Here is a 17,788-nt window from a genome sequence, read left to right as displayed (position 1 = left end):
GTAAGAACTCTGATAAAAGTATTGATACTATTGGAAACCTCTATCACATAATCTCTTTTGAAACAGAAGTGCTATATTAGGAAGAATATTATGGTTACTGATGAGCTTCACCCCAACTTCACCCATCACCTGTAAGAAGTCCAGAAAAAGTTATGGGTGAAAAGGTCAAAATCCTTCCACTCAGCTTGATAAGTCAGTTTCAGAATGGTATTTTTGAGAAGGCTATGCATGTAACTACAACTAACCTCCCCCACTTTTTTTTATATGAACAATCATGAATCACTTTTCTTTCTGGCGGTGGTCTCCATATATCTATAATGGTATACAATAGCAAAAAATACGATATTGATGTTAAAAATTGAACTTGACGGATTGTTTCGGCATCCCTACATAAAGATACAATGGGTTCATAATCAGACTCATAGTTTATCAAGATAAGACTTGATTTCTTTGGATTTGTTGCTGTTTTTCATAGCATTTGTCCCTCATGGTAGCAGGGCTTACCATGTGTCCCCGAAAATAAGACCCAGTCTTATTTATTTATTGATTGATTGATTCCAAAAGAGGCACCAGGTCTTATTTTTGGGGGGTGTCTTTTCCACTTACCTCATGGCAGCATTGACAGCCTCGCTCAGCCAACCCACTTCTTCTGTGGCCGAAGGAACAGCTTCATTCTGCAGCTGAGAATGGAACTCCAGCCTTCTGGAAAAGCCTCTGACTGCAGAATGTGTGCCAGGGGATTCCACAGAAAAAGTGGGCTGGCGAAGATTCATGGGAGGCCTGGTTAGTGGGTGTGGGGCAGCTCCATCACCCACCCCTGCCCTAGCTTGATTTTTAGGCATGCATCTCACCCCAAAAGTAGGGCTTATTTTGGGGGTAGGTCTTACTTTCAGGTACTTATGGTATTTCCTTTTCCACTGTGCTCATGTGACTCTTAGAGCAAAACTAGGACTCTATAATGTGATGTGTCATTTTCCATCACAGAGCTCATTGCTCTTCAGGGTTGAGAGGGAGTGACTGGACCAAGGTCACTCAACAAGCTTCTGTCCTTCAGGAAGGGTAGAAACCTGGGTATCCTTGCTTCTGGTTCAATATCTTAACTACAGTGCTATATTTCTCTGGATCTACCTGTTGCCCAAAGTTGTTTGAACTGTGTTGCAGAGAGCAAAAGATGGAGAGAAGAATGGCTGAGTGGTTTCAGCTTTAGCTTGGTAATAGTATATTCATTTCTCAATAGTAGCAAAAAAAGTATGTTTTGTAACTAGGTATCTGCCAATCACATGCAGAATGAATATGAATAAAATGCAAAATTGCTGATGTAAGAGTTTTAGGACTTCTCTAACAGAAGGATTTCCAACCAGCTTAATAAAAGATGCATTATATAACTAACCAATAACGCACTTGATAATGCAGCTTAAAAAGCTTATAAGTAATTGAAGGAGGGAGACATTGCTGCAGGAGCCACAATGAATATCATTTCAGAATCTATATTAAATGTTTTCTTCATGCAAGAGAGTATAAGCAATGAAGGAGGGGAAAAACACAGTCTGATAATAGCAATGAAAAAAAAAATGAAAAACTATTACAAAAATAGACATACACATGCCCATATCATCTATAGCAGTGGTTCTCAACCTGTGGGTCGGGACCCCATTTGGGGTCGAACGACCATTTCACGGGGGTCGCCAAACAATGCAGTCCGCCATTTTTTCCCCTTTTCCTTAGCTGTGCTACTCCCTTTTATTCTATTGGCTTTTGAAAGCCAGTAGAATAGACTCTCTTGAATAGATTCTAATTCTATTGGCTTTCAAAAGCCAATAGGAATTGTCCAGGCTGTCTCTGCCCTGCGCAGCCCGCCACAAGTCCCATTCTGCAAATGGTGCTGCACCAGTTGAGTAGTCCTCGACTTACGACTGGTTGAGTAGTCCTCGACTTACGACCGGTTGGGGGTCGCGGCATTAAAAAGGTTGAGAACCACTGATCTACAGTTACAGACCAGGGGTAGTTAACCAGAGTTAAGGAGGTTTACATTACCTGTTTAATAAAAAAAGGTGGTATATATTCAACAGAGCTGGCTTGTTCTGGGTCTATTCAATTAAATAGTTGCCTACCCCTGTTATAGACTATACATAATCAACTTCTTCAAGTACTTTTGTGGTCATTAAAAGGAATATTTTTCAAAATAAATATAGCAGTCTTGCTAAATGCTGCTTTTCTATAGATATTTTTCATAACATGGATAATAAATGATGGTAAATGATGTCAGTCTTAGCATTCAAGAAAAGAAAAATCTTGGAAACTTTGTATCTAGTTTGAAATGTGACATTTCTTATGAATATTTTACCCATTACTTAAACACCTTCCAGTTTGTTACAGACTACCTTAACTTTATTTCCTCCTTCTGACTTGAATTGAAGGGCAATTAAGAGAGTATCTATGTGAAGTAAAATTCTGATCCAGATTACGGAGTGCCTTATTTCTCTTTAATGTATGCAGCCTTTATACTGGCTGATTTCCATGTTCTGGAGTTAAGGAGGTTTACATTACCTGTTTAATAAAAAAAGGTGGTATATATTCAACAGAGTTGGCTTGTTCTGAGTCCATTCAATTAAACAGTGCCACTTTTCAGGACCCAGGAAAGGGGCGTTGTCTTACCTGAATGCCTTTTCTCAGCATGAGGAATGTAGACTCCACGCATGGGTTGATTTAGTCTTCTAGCTCAATCAGACCAAACAATCAAAGTTGCCACGCCTCTGCAGGGTCTGACCATGCCCCAGTTTCAAAAGGTCGAAGCGAATGATTGTGTGACGAGATGGCTCCGAACTGCTGACACTAACCTAGTTGCTAGTAATAATCAGGGAGAGGGTGGAGTCTACATTCCTCATGCTGAGAAAAGGTGTTCAGGTAAGACAATGCCCCTTCTCCAGCATGTAGAGGAATGTAGACTCCACGCATGGGACATACCAAAGCCCCTATGATCCCACGGGTGGGAAGCAGGTTGGTTAAGTGTCGGTGCTGAAATGGACCACTTGTTGTAAAACCCGACGGCCAAACGCAGCCTCCGCGGAAGCAAACTTGTAGAGTTTGTAGTGGTGAATGAATGGTGAAGGGGACGACCACGTAGCCGCCTTACAGATGTCCTCTATGGACGCCTGAGTCTGCCACGCCGCCGATGTGGAAGCGCTACAAGTAGAGTGCGCTGTCAGGCGGCTTGGGACAGGTAAAGAGGAAGCCTGGTAAGATTGAGCGATACAGGCCTTGATCCACCTGGCTATAGTAGAGGAGGAAACCTTCTGTCCCTTGGAAGTTGAGTGGAAAGAGACAAACAATGCCTCCGATTTGCGAAAGGAAGCTGTCCTCTTAATGTAATGACGTAATGCCCTACGTACATCTAGGTAATGCCACTGCTTTTCTAGTGTGTGAGAAGGATTGGGACAAAAGTTTGGTAGTACAATGTCCTGAGCCCGGTGAAACAGGGTATTCACCTTGGGAATGAATGAGGGATCTAACCTCAGCACCACTCTGTCCTGATAGAAGGTACACAGGTCTTCCCTAACTGAAAGAGCAGCCAGCTCTGACACGCGTCTCGCCGACGTGATGGCTACTAGGAAAGCCACCTTGTGGGACAAAATGTGAAGAGGACAAGACCTTATAGGTTCAAAGGGAGACCTAGTGAGTGCCTGCAGAACACGAGGTAGTTCCCAAGATGGATACCTGTGTACTACCGGAGGTCTGGTGTTGGAGACTCCTTTCATAAAGGATCGGACCCTGGGATGATGGGACAATGGAGTGGCGTTGGCACAGGTGAACACCGTGGAAAGAGTGGCCACCTGTCTACGCAAGGTGTTGGGCGCTAAGCCTTTATCCACTCCATCCATGAGATATTCAAGAATCACTGGAATAGTGACAGAAGAGATAGACAAACCTTTACAGGTACACCAGTCACAGAAGTTCTTCCAAGTGGCATCATAGATTCGGTTCGTCGCCGGCCATCTGGAAGCTTGGATCATAGCTATTACCCTTGAAGAGTAAGATCCGCACATCAGGAACTGGCGCTCAGATGCCAGACGGCTAGTTGTAGCCACTGTGGGTTCGGATGGCATATGGCCCCCTGTGTTAGAATTATCCTCTCTGGAGGGATTTGCCAAGGGGGGGCTATGGCGAGGTTCATGAGATCCGCGAACCATGGACGCCTCGGCCAATACGGGGCCACAAGGATTAGCTCCGCCTGTTCCTGTAACAGCTTCCTGATGACAGCCGGGATCAAGGGAAGGGGTGGAAATGCATATAGAAGGCCCACCGGCCAAGAAACCGGGGAAGCTGGGTGTTCTTCGGGGATGCAAACAGGTCGACTTTGGGTCGACCGAAACGGTGAGTTATCTCCCGAAAGAGATGGGGATGTAGACGCCACTCTGAATGATCTATCGTAGATCGACTCAGAAAATCTGCCTGGTCGTTTTCCACCCCTGAAATGTGTTCTGCCTTTAGGGACAACAGATTCTGTTCCGCCCATGACCCCAGACACTGGGCCTCGGACATTAGAATCCGTGATCGAGTGCCGCCCTGCCTGTTGACATGGGCCTTTGCCGCTACATTGTCTGTCAGAACCAGCACGTGGCGGCCCGCCAACTTCTTGTGGAAATGGCGAAGTGCTAGGTGTATGGCTCTGAGCTCTAACCAATTGATATTTTTCTTGAGATCCCGTTGAGACCACCGTCCCTGGGCGAATTGAGATTGCAGATGTGCCCTCCATCCAAACAGACTGGCATCTGTGGTCAAGGTTACCCGAGTCGGTTCTCTGAACAGGGATCCTTTGGACAGTGCTGGGGACAACCACCAGATGAGGGACGTGAGTGTCTGTGGTGGGACTTGCACCCTCTGTGGAAAACATGCTACACCCCGTTTCTGGTAAGGGAGTAGAAACCACTGTAGTTGTCTCGTATGAAGCCTGGCCCAAGGCACTATGGCAATACATGAGATCAGTTTCCCTAACAGCTGTGACAGCAGGAGCAGGGTTACACGTTTCTCCTTGCGCACCCTGGTGACCATCGTACGTATGCTGAGCTGACGCTCCGGAGACAGGAAAACTCGGCACTGGCTGGTGTCTATTATTGTGCCTAGGTGGAGCAAACGGTTTGTTGGGATCAGATGGCTCTTTGGGAAGTTGATCATAAATCCATGATCCTGGAGTGTCTTGATCGTCAGTGCCACGTCTGAACGGGCGTTCAGTGCCAAGGACGACTGGATTAGGATATCGTCCAAGTAGCACTGAACGCGGACTGGTACCAACCTGAGCTGTGTGGCGAGAACCGCCACGATTTTGGTGAAAACCCTTGGAGCTGATGATAGACCGAATGGCAGGGCCCTGTACTGATAGTGATGGTTGGAATACCTGAATCTGAGGAAACGCCTGTGATTTGGATGTATGGGAACGTGCAGGTAAGCTTCTGTCAGATCTATGGATGTAAGAAAATCCCCCGGCCGATTACTGCCCAGAATAGAATGAAGAGTTTGCATCTTGAATTTTTGGTAAATTAGGTACCGATTTAGAGCCTTGAGGTCTAGGATCGCCCTCCATCCTCCTGAGGGTTTTGGTACCACAAACAGGATGGAGGAGAAACCCAGTCCCCATTGATCTGGGGGTACCCGCTCTATTGCCTCTATGCTTAACAGATGACAAATGGCCTCCTCCATGAGACCTTGTTTCATGGGATTTCTGGATAGGGGGCAGGAGATGAAGCGCCGAGGTGGGAGTGTGAGGAACTCCAGAGACAGTCCGTCTCTGATAGTGGTTAGAACCCAATTGTCCGTGGTGGTACTTTCCCATTTGTGGAAATATAGTGCCAGTCTTCCGCCAATGGGAGGAATCCGCCTCAAGTCACTTTGACTTTCGGAAAGGACGAGCTCCTCTGCCGCGAAGGGGCCTCTTAGCCTGGAATTGTGGCTTTGGCTTGTCTCTGTAGCCGGACCGGTCCGATGAGCGGTCCGGCCCTGCTTGAAAGGGCCGATACCCGCTCCATGTAGTTCGGTCTGAGCCAGACTTGAACGACGGACGCCGGTTGTATGGAGAAAAACGTCTGCCCGTTTTTTTGACAACATGAGCTAGTACTTTCAACTTTTCTTTGTTTTCAGTCAGGTAACGAGTGAGAGCCTCTCCAAAAAGGCGACCCTTATGATATGGTGCCGCAGCTACTCTCCATTTGTGCCTGGTATCGGCCTTCCAATTTTTTAGCCAGAACAACCGGCGTGCGGCCACGTTGGAAGCTATGGCCCGAGCCGAATATTTGGTCGACTGCAGAGACACATCGGCCATGTATTCCAGTGCAGCCCTTAGTTTAGTGACATCCTGGTGAACCCTTACCTCGTCTGGGGATAATCTGGCCTGTAATTCCCTGAGCCAGATTAATGCAATTCTAGCGAAAAAGGAGTTAGATGTTGAGGCTCTTATAGCCCAAGCCGATGCCTGATGGGTCCTTTTGAGGGAAATCTCAGACTTCTTGTCCTCAGCCTTAAGGGCCTCCGACATATCTCCTGGGATTTTGGTGTCTGACAGTATGGGAGCGAGAGCCTCGTCTACACTCGGAACTTCGAGGACATTGTTGAGGGAAGGGACCGTATCTAAGAGCTTACGATCTAATCCCCCAAGAGCAGAGAAACTTCCAGGAGATCCCCACTGATCCTGAATGGATTTGAGAAACATAGGGGGGCAAGGTATCTGTAGGTTCTTCTTGACCGGTTCCAGAAACAGTGGGTCAGAACTCTGTCCAGAGTCCTGATTGGTCGTCTGTGGTTTCACGGGTTCAATTTTTCCGGTGACATAGGCCTTTTGTAAAAGAGGATAGAAGGAATTTGGATTAAACACCCCTACCATAGGAGTGGCCTCCGCCTGAATGTCTTCCCCGTCTGACCACATGCCTTCTTCCGGAATCTGAGCAGAAAAATCTGATATCTCGCTCCCTTCAGATTGAGGTGGAGAACCGTGATCTGAAATCACATACTCCCTGGGATGCCTAGTTTCCGTGGGCGTAGGGGGGGTTGACGGTCCTTGGACCGGAATGGCCCTCCCTGAAGCCGCCATTGCCTGAACCACCGCCTGTGAGATCATGGCTTGGAGCTGGACAGTAAATGAAGGATGTTCGGGGCCCCGAAGACCCGCCGCCATCGGCGTGAAAGATGCTGAAGGGATTGGGGGAGGGACAACTGTAGTAACCTCCCCCTGAGACCCACAAGACACTGAGGAAGGTCCTGGCTCAGCAGCTGGAATTGAATCTTGGACCTGTAATCTCAATTCTCGGTCAAAGAGGGACAGATGGTCCCGTTCATATCCCAGCAAGGAACCCTGGTCCAGGGTCTGCTCGGGAGACCAAGCCTGTGTAAAAGGGGAAGGTCGATGCTCCCCTGATGTGGATGCAAGAGGAGGTGAGGGGATAAGCTGCGTCTCTCCTGTCTGCCGCTGGGCTTTGGAGAATTGTCGCTCCAGCACCCCATGTCTGCTATCTGCTTGCTTGTCATCGGCCTTAGAGGTCCATTTTACCTTGGCCTTGGTTTTTGCAGGTGTATCCAGACTGGATGGCTTGCGTTTTATATTTCCACTGGAGGTGGAAGCCTGTGAAACGGTGTTATCCGCCATATTGAAATAAACAATAGGAAATAAACAACAGGTGTTCACCAGGAGATCCCTGGATCTGGCCTGTACTGCAGTAGAAGAAAAGACAGGTTGTCACCAGGAGATCCCTGGATCAGTCCTGTTCTGCAGGAGAAGAAAGGGAAGGTTTTCACCAGGAGATCCCTGGATCGGCCCTTGTCTGCAGGAGAAAAGGAAGGCCATGGCCCACCTGGGTGGTACAGGCCTGCACGAGGGTCTGTGAGGTCCGGCCCACCGTTAAGCACGGAGTCACTACGCGATATAAGCCGTGCTACGCTCAGGGGCTTTCCTCCCCATTCAATTTTTCAGGCCCACTGTAATAGAGACAATTTGGCCGAAAAGGTATCAATTAAAGATAAGTCTATATATGAATATAGATATATATCTTGTTTAATCTAATTCTGTTTTATTTTAATTGATTTTTTTTGACCCTCATGTCTCACTTAGTGACAGCTAGGACAGTAAGTGCCGACCACTATGCAGACAGCGGAAAACAGGCAAGGCAAGCAGCCATCCAATCTGTTGGCACTGGATATTTAAAAGGTACTGGTAAGTCACAGTCTGGAATATTACCAGATAAAATGGAGTGAGAGACTCAAGGTATTTTCCCTATGTCCACTAGGCAACCTGAGATGGTGCCTATTAAGCAGCTGAATGAAGATCTAAAGGAATGTAATTAGAACTCCTATTCCCCCCCCCCACTTAGGGAGAATCACCAAATAAGTAAGTTACTTCGTGACTGAAAAGGCTGTAATTAGGACAAAGCAGTCAATTTAATGTGTGTGATCGGGCGGAGCCCAAAATGGCGGCCGGGACAATCTGATGAGAGATGAAACAAGCTGAGAGAAAAAATCCTCTCCTGCAAGTAATCTGGTAATCAGCTGTTTTAGTCAAACAGTTCACTTGCTGGTATTTTTTTTGGGGGGGGGGGTAATTTACAGCTGACAATCAACAGTAACAAGGAAGTACTTGAGTAGTGTGAGGATCGAGCCTTCTAGAGGCTCAAAATGGCGCCTGCAGGTTGTTTGAATTGGTAACAAACCTAAGAAGGTGATTTCAGTTTTCAGCTGAAAATTAGTAGTTTAGCTTCGCATTCACAGCGAAGATCTTGGGAGGGGGTGGGGGAGGTGGATTGTAATGAGGAGGCAGCAATCTACGATCAGCTGTCTGCCTCTGAAAACTCACGGAGAAGGGAATTGATTAAGAGAGAAGAAATGGTGCAGCACTGAGCTCAGAGCTGAACCAATCCCCCCCCCCCAAGAAGGAAAAAAGGGATAGAGAAACCACGAATGGCAATAACTATCTTTCTGAATCTAAATTAGGAGCCAAATTCTCATGTGTCTTCAGGGCTGAGACCAAACGAAAACTGGGGCATGGTCAGACCCTGCAGAGGCGTGGCAACTTTGATTGTTTGGTCTGATTGGGCTAGAAGACTAAATCAACCCATGCGTGGAGTCTACATTCCTCTACATGCTGGAGAACATGCTTTTTCTGTCACAGTGCCTGCCCTCTGGAATAAGGTTTCCCCAAAGATCTGTGGGGTTCCCGCCCTGATGATGTTCTGAAAAGCCTTAAAGATCAGGCTGTTCTCCTAAGTCTTGGGTTAGGTTGGATGGATCCCCTTGCACGATGTACTTTGTAGATGTTTTTCGGTTCAATGCTCAGATTTTCAATTTATTTATTCATTCTATAGTGTGTTATTTAATTTTTCTTCTTTTTTGCTACATTGTGAGTGACCTGGTTATTTGTGAGTTAGGTAGTGCCTAATCAATCAATCAATATAGTAAGAGAATGAACAGTGGCATATATTTTCCTTTTAGGGAGCTATTTAGGAAGTTAGTAGAGAACATGCAGGAATGGAAAATGCTTGTCCAATTAGAAATTTGGTTCTTTTGCTACCTGAATTATTATACTCACTAAGGTGATATAGAAGGAGTGGCAAAACCTGGGGGAGTTAAAAGAGGAATCAGCCTAGAATCCCTATGTAGGACCAGTGGACTAAGTCTAACCCCCCCCCCTTGAATTCCATGGACTCTTATCTAACTCCAAGCAGGGACTAATCATTAGTACATGTGCATAGGTTATTTAACAATAAATCAGTTTAATTGGGCCTTCACATGTGAACTTCGTCTTTCATGCCTGATGGATCTTTCTTTTCAGTATGTTTTAAGTGCTTTCATCATTTCAAGATAATTCGGAATCTAATTGACTTAATATTTCTGAGAATGAAGAAGTCCAGATATATTCTAAGAATGATTTCCCCTTAAATGATAAGCTGTGGTTGTTTTATTGCATCTCAAAATGAACTAACCCTTTTCCTCATCCATCATTTTTAAGTGTCTATGAAGTAATTAGCTAGACGTTTTTATTTTACCTATTTTTCATCTTATAGCATCTAATAATATGATCTGTCAGTGACCATTTTAAACTCACTTAGAAGTACCAGATTGCAGTTCTGATCTTCTATATGTGCTACAGAATGAACTATGTGTGATCTAAAAATAAAAGGCAGAGTCCTGCATTGACACGATGAGACACGTCTTATGACATGATGTCATAAGTGGAATGTAGGATTGGGCACTATTTCGAGTGCAATTATCTGTCATTCTCATGTAAATGCTGCTTCCTATGTTGACTTAAGAGGGGATTTAAATATTAAGAAAGGTGTCTGAAAATTCTGCTTGGCAATCTGTTTCTCTGCTTATATCTATCTCCACGGTTTGTCTGAGTTTTGATATCTTTGTATTAAAGCAGGAGAAAATGAATATAAATCCAGGTACATTATTTTATTATTGCACCAAATCTTAATTTTTCCCACCAAACAGCATGATATCCAGCCCATTACTGATGAGCTGGCAGAAAGAAAGAAATAGATAAACTGCAGCAAATTACTACAAAGAGATTCCAATCGGCCTTTTGACCAGAATTAAGGAGCGCAAAACAGGATTTCTTGCCTCTAATATCTATCAAAGCAGCTTGATAAATATTAGAGGCTTCTCTATTCTATTCCCCTTCTCTCTGCTCTTCTTACTGTGATAATAGGCTGCAATTTCAAGTCTTTAACCTAAGGGAGGGAAAGACAGATGAAAAATCCAGATATTGTACACAATAGTATATTTCATGTGTCCTAACAAATCTTTACCTAATCTCAATAATTTTGATTGCAAAGTGTCTACAGGTAAGTCTTAGACATAAAACCATTACTTTAACAGTCGTTCAAACTTACAACAGCACTGAAAAAGTGACTTGCAGCCAGTCCTCACACTTATGACCATCACATCAGTCCCCACAGTCAGATGATCACAATTTTGGCACTTTGCAACTGGAATACATTTACCCAGCATCTGTGATGACTCCCCCAGACGTTTCTCCAGATACCTCTTCAAATGTCGGCTCGGGGAGGATAACCAGTTCCTGGCACATCAGGAGGGGAGTGGGTCAGTGGCTCCAAGCAGCTGTCTGAGAGTGATTGTACTGAAGCACAGCTGCAGCATGACAGCCCTGAGGCTTCCGGTGGGGAAAGCATGCAGCTGCAGCCAGAGAGGGATGAGGAAGAGGACTTGCCTTCTGTACCTGATCCAAGAACACACAGGGCAGAGAAAAGGCAGGAGCAGAGAAGGTCAGACAAATTACCCATGAGGAGAAAGCCTCGCCCTTCTTGATGGGCTGCACCAGAAGTTGGCTATTTAGCACAGCAGACTGATAGAGGCGATGCTGGGAACAATGTGTACATTTTCTAGCTATGTGTTTTCTGGTCATTGTGATTCCTGCTTTGCTTTGGATTGACACTGTGCTTTGACTTGGATCATGCTTTATGAACTGTGGACTTTTTTTTTAAACCTCATGTACCCTCTTGTATTGTGGATTTAATTTTGCCTGATTGGGAAACTTTCAAGTGCCTTGTGGACTCATTGGTCATTGCTCTGTGGACTAGCATTGATTTGCTTGTGGCTGGATTTAATTGGGACAGATCTGGGTTTTGGTAAAGGGAATTGCTGGGGAATATTAATAAACCCACAAAACCTCAATTACTTGTGTGTGTGAGTGAGCAGGACAGCACAGCATCCCTGGTCATGTGATAGTTATTTGCAACCTTTCCAGCCAAATTCTGACAAGCAAAGTCACCAGGGGAAGCCAGATTCACTTAATGATTGTGTGATTTTCTTAACTGCAGTGATTCACTTAACTAGCTGCAGTTCACAGCCCCTTAACACCTGCTCCTGAGGGCACAACAAAAAGACTTGTTTGGAATAAATGGTCTTCCGGAGTGGCAAAACACTTGCCTACTAAATTCAGAACCCCTCCTTTAACTCTTAGTTTAACAAACTTGTCTGAACAGATATTATCATGTTGCAGTGTTTTATCTGTATACTCCAGGCCCTATTGTCTCAAGTTTCAACAATTAGTTGTATACCCCTTCATATGAAATCCAAATCTTGATTTGATACAGGTTGTTATAAAGCAAAATATATTACTTTAATATATACTTTTCAATCATTAAGTTCCTTTCAATCACTGAGAGAGTATAAGAAATTTTATACAGCACTTATAAAAGCTAAGAAATAGCAAATGCTGAGAGAGAATTGGGGGAGATTAATTACAGCAACTAAGAACTCTGCTGTCTTGTGGGAAGGGTCGCATCTGCCAACTCCCTGCAGAACCACTGGTGGTTCTCCATCCAATAGTGACTTCTCCCAAATGGCCTCCTGTGCTATAACCAAGGATCAATATCTCACGATACAACTGAAATCTGGGGAAACTTACTAAAGTTACTAAACTTACTAAATTTCAAACTTATTAAAAGAAAATAAAGATTGGTGGGCCTACAGCACATTTTCCATCTGAGTGGACTGAGGCCATAGTTATTCCTCTCTCTAAGAATACAAGAAATAGACTTAACCCTGCTAACTATTGACCAAAAAACTTGCTTAATACAATAAGCAGATTATATGCAAGGTATCTTTATTTAAACTGCTGGATTGGGTCCAAAGTGAAATATTTTTGTTGAGGAATAGGCAGGATTGTTCAGCCTTAGACCACTGTCTAGTCTTGCAACATTTAGCTGAAAAATACACTTCACCACTCACGGGAACCATTTAGACAGACTTTATGGGTTTCAAATCTGTGTTTGATCTGCTTTGAAGGGAGAGACTTGGCAAAAACTTCTGGACTCCTCAATGGATAGAAGAGTGCTCCATCTTACCCAAACTCTTTATTCTAACACAGCGGTTCTCAACCTATGGGTCGCGACCCCATTTGGGTCAATCGACCATTTTTCGGGGGTCGCCAAAGAAGGCGATCCGCCATTTTCTCCCCTCAGGGGGGGCGCCGTGCATGCGCGCTGCGCATGGGGGCGCTGCCGTGCATGCACGCCGCGCATGGGGGCGCTGCGCATGCACGCCGCGCATGGGGGTGCCGCGCATGCATGCCGCGCATGGGGGGCGCCGCGCATGCACACCGCGCATGGGGGGCGCCGCGCATGCGCAGAACATTTGTGTGACGGGGGTCGCCGTCACACAAACGTTGAGAACCACTGTTCTAACACCTCATTGAGAGTCAGATGTTCCCCTTGGAGTCACCTATCTGGAGCTGTTTCCACAAAAAAAGGTGTAAGGCAGGAGTCCCCAACCCTGGTCAGTGGACCTGTACTTGGCCGGGGCCACTTAGGAACCGGGCTGCGCAGCTGGAGGTGCACTGAAAGCGTGTCTTCTACCTCAGGAATGTGCAAGTTTGCAGGGGTCTGGGCAGGGGCGAGAGAGCAGCAGGACAGAAGCCGTCTTGCTCAGTTCAAGGTCCTTCTCCTTCTTTCTCCTGCTACTTCTTCCTCCTTTTCTTCTTTCTCACTTTCCTCCTCCCCCCCCCTTCCCGGCACCCCAGCTGGGTTTGCGTTTCCGTTGTGCAACTCTCAAAGTTTGCAAGACAAATGTGCGCCAGTCCAGCTTGCAACCGGGGGCTCCCCCAAAACCTCATTGGTGGGGGACCTCCTTCCCAAGGTATGTGTGTGTGAGAGGGTGTCTTTTTAAGGGTACAAATAGGGGTAGGGAGAAGCTACCTTTCACCTTAAGCACTGCATCTCCAAGGGATTCTCTCTCTCTCTCTTTCTTTCTTTTTATTTTTTTATTTTATTTTATTTTTAACCAACAAAACAAAACAAAGCAAAACATATCACACATACACACACAATATATACTCCTATCCTTTTTTTTTTACAGCGATTGCGTAACGGTAATCTATTATTTACATTTCCTCCCTTATTCTTCTTTAAAATATTTATCCTTCATGTTCTACTTCTTACTAAGAATGATTCATATTATTATTATTATTATACATTATTATACACATATTTTCACTTTTGACCTTTCCATATTTATTCTCTATTATTTCTAGTCTCCAACCAGACATACCACTTGTTCCATGTTATATAATACTCTGTGTCTTCCTTTTCTTTTATCTCTTTTGTTAATTTGTCCATCTCAGCATAGTCCAGGATTTTTCTTATTACTTCTTCCTCTGATGGTATATTCTCATTTTTCCAGCACTGTGCATATGCTATTCTTGCCACCGTTATTATATGTAAAATTAAGTACTATATTTCTCTACTATATTTTCTGTTTAAAATACCCAACGAAAAGATCTCTGGTTTCCAGTCTACGGGTTGGTCTATTATTTCTTCGATCCATTTTCTTATTGTAAACTAGTATTTTTTTGCAACTGGGCATGTCCACCATAAATGATAATATGTTCCATGTACTTTTTTACATTTCCAGCATGTTGGCGAATTGTTCTGGAACATCTTGGCAAGCTTTGCTGGTGGAAGATGCCATCTGCAAAACATCTTCAACTGGTTTTCCTTGAATGCCACCGACATAGTCAATTTTATATTTATTTCCCATATTTTTTCCCATTTCTCCAATTCTATATTATATCCGAAATTCTCTCTCTCTTTCATTTGCACCTTTTCTAAGGCTACTGGGCTTGCGCAATGCTGAATTGGTTTGGTCTCTCTCTATTTCTCTTTTTTGAATGTTGTTTTCAGCACTTCCTCAGCGTGCTGGGTCTTCGGTTTGCTTTGCTGGAAAGCTGAATTTAGGATTGTTGTTTTTTCTTCCCACTTTCCTAGAAGTGGTCTAATCTAATCTGATAATAAAAATAAGGTATATTATTTATTTATTTGTTTATTTATTTACAAAAATTACAATAAGTGTAATGCATTTGAATCATCCTGAAATCTCTCCCCCCCCCCCCGGCCAGGTCCATGCAAAAATTGTCTCCCACAAAACTGGTCCCTGATGCCAAAAAAGTTGGGGAGCTCTGGTGTAAGGAAGGCATGGTGTTTTGTAGCCCCCTTACTTTTTAATTTATACATCAGTTCAGTAATTCAGGCTGTGTCATCTTTAATCATTATTCTCCCATATTGGCAGATCATGCAATTCCAGCCTGGCTATATGCGGAATAACAGTATAACAAAGTTGGAAGATCTTCTAGTCCAACTCCCTGATCAAGTAGGAAATCCTATACTATTTCAGACAAATGGTTGCCCAATCTCTTCTTATAAATTCCAGTGTTGAAGCACCCAAAATATCTGGAGGCAAGTCATTCCACTGATTAATTGTTCTAACTGTCAGGAAATTTTTCCTTAGTTCTAGATTGCTTCTCTACTTGATTAATTTCCACCCATTGCTTCTCGTCCTGCCTTCAGGTGCTTTGGAGAATAGGTTGACCCCCTCTTCTTTGTGGTATCTCTTCAATATTGGAACACTGCTATCATGTCGCCTTTAGTCCTTCTTTTCATTAAACTAGACATACCCAATTCCTGCAACCATTCTTCATATGTTTTAGTCTGCAGTCCCCTAATCATCTTTGTTGCTCTTCTCTGCACTCTGCACTCTTTCTAAAATCATTTTTATATCATGGCAACCAAAATTTAATTGGTAATTTTCCAAGTGCGTTCTTACCAAAGCATTATAAAGTGGCATTAACACATCATGTGATTTTGATTTTATCCCTTTGTTAATGCAGCCTATGGTTGTGTTGGTTTTTTTGGCAGCTGCAGCACACTGCTGGCTCATATTTAAGTGATTGTCCACTAGGACTCCAAGATCCCTCTAGTACAGGGGTCTCCAAACTTGGCCCTTTTATGACTTGTGGACTTCAACTCCCAAAATTTATCAGCCAGGCAGACTAGCTGAGGAATTCTGGGAGTTGAAGTCCACAAATTATAAAAGGGCCAAGTTTGAAGTCCCTTGCTCTAATAGTTACACTATTGAGCCAGGTACCACCTATTGTAATAATGTGATTTAATGTAGATCATGTAGAAATTTAATATTTCTCCCAGGGGAGATGAGAAGGGTATTGAGGGCATTAGCTTCCTTTTTCCTAAAACAGATGTCTCCAAACTTGGCCCTTTTATAACTTGTGGACTTCAACTCCCAGAATTCCTCAGCCAACATGCCTGGCTGAGGAATTCTGGGAGTTGAAGTCCACAAGTCATAAAAGGGCCAGGTTTTGAAGACTCCTGGCCTAAAAGAACAACCTATAGAAAACTAAAATGTTAATGTTCACATGACGCAATGTGCTTATAATATCTTGAAGCCCATATTTGTCTTACTGAAGAGGTGTGGCCTAACCTTGTTCTTGAGATTCTTCTATTTGAAGGGGGCACATTTTATTCTGTGAGGACAAACTAACAGAATAACAGCATTGGAAGGGACTTTGGAGGTCTTCTAGCCCAATGCCCTGCTCAGGCAGAAAATCCTATACCATTTCAGACAAATGGTTGTCATTTGAAACAATCAGTTTTAGCAGGATTCCTAGCCATGTGGAGATGGTATTATGAAATCCCTAAACCATATGTTACTTACAATCGAAGTTTAGCACAACTTTGTGATTACCACTGCTACTACTACAAAGTTACTATAGTAGTGTATTTTATGTTATTCTACTACATTTTTAAGTTGTATTAGTAATTATAGTTCTATGCATTTTATGGTAATGCTTTTTGGCCTATGGGTCTTAATAAAGGTTTTGATTTTTGAGTTACAGAGTGAGGTTATAAATGTCAAGCTATTATTTTCTCTTTCTTTTTTAAAACACTGGATATATAGTGTAAACTCTATGCAGCTACTGTAATTGCAGAAAATAATGCTCATGTATGACCAGATAATTTCCATCCAATTTAGTGGTTACCCAAAAAAATACATAGGGAGGCAAGCATTTTCAAGAAATTAATAAAAGAAAATATAATGGACCTATTGCCAGGGCTGGTGTGTGCAGATTTTATTTTCTGCTATGCTGCTTCTCTCCTATATGAGGTTTGAGCTTCCAGTTAAAAGCTCAAATTTAATTTATTTACAAACTTCAGCAGGTTAAAAAAGGGGATAATGTCCCTTATGGACAACAGAAATATTGTTTATACTAATTGTTGAACCCCTTTACTCTACAAAGAGCATTCCAGGGATGGAAGAGTTGTAGAGGATTAGAAATGTGATTTGTTCATATTGGAGTCTTACCAGCTTCGAAAGTCTTTAAAACCATTCTTCAACTTCTTTTTAAAAATGCTCATTTCTGCATTATAAATGCATAGATATTGCTTCATACTGTACCTCTAACCCCATAGCACTCACCTTGCCTCTTTTTTACTGAAAGATACATATTTAGTTTGTAACTGTTAAAATGTTCCTACCTATAGGTGTTATTTTTTAAATCCTGAGATTGCAACATGTTCTTATCCTTCTATTGATTACAGGTAAATATGAATTCCTGGAGAAGTCTGTGTCTAGACTGAATTTCTTTCACTGTGCTGATTTCTTTCAGTCTATGATATTCTTTGATGGAGGTTAGCTCTTTCATCCAAGCCAGAATTCACAACCAGTCCCAATTCATTTATTATTATTTAATAAAATAGTTGAAAATTTGAACAGCAAGTGTTGGAATCAGCTTTGCATAAGATCTCTTTGTGAGGTTGTGATCAAGGTAATTGAGATGGATAAAGGATGTACTTTTATTCTGTCATAGCAATTAATATCATCACAAATACTGCACTTGTGGATATGTATATATACCCACAAGTGCACTATACACACACATACAATGTATACACACACACACACACACACACACACACAAAAGAATGTGTTGATTTAT

General features: G+C 43.3%; 1 protein-coding gene across 12 annotated transcripts in view; it reads left to right on the top strand.

Moving 5' to 3' along the window:
* The window catches only part of CDH23 (cadherin related 23), a 641,486-nt gene that overhangs the window by 241,070 nt on the left and 382,628 nt on the right, over window positions 1-17,788 (top strand). The window lies entirely within an intron of this gene.

This window comes from Crotalus tigris, unplaced genomic scaffold (assembly GCF_016545835.1).
Source record: "Crotalus tigris isolate CLP2741 ecotype Arizona unplaced genomic scaffold, ASM1654583v1 scf7180000023654.2194447, whole genome shotgun sequence".
Lineage (NCBI taxonomy): Eukaryota > Metazoa > Chordata > Lepidosauria > Squamata > Viperidae > Crotalus > Crotalus tigris.
The sequence above is the reverse complement of the archived record's forward strand: the minus strand, read 5'-3'. Positions and strand labels throughout refer to the sequence as shown.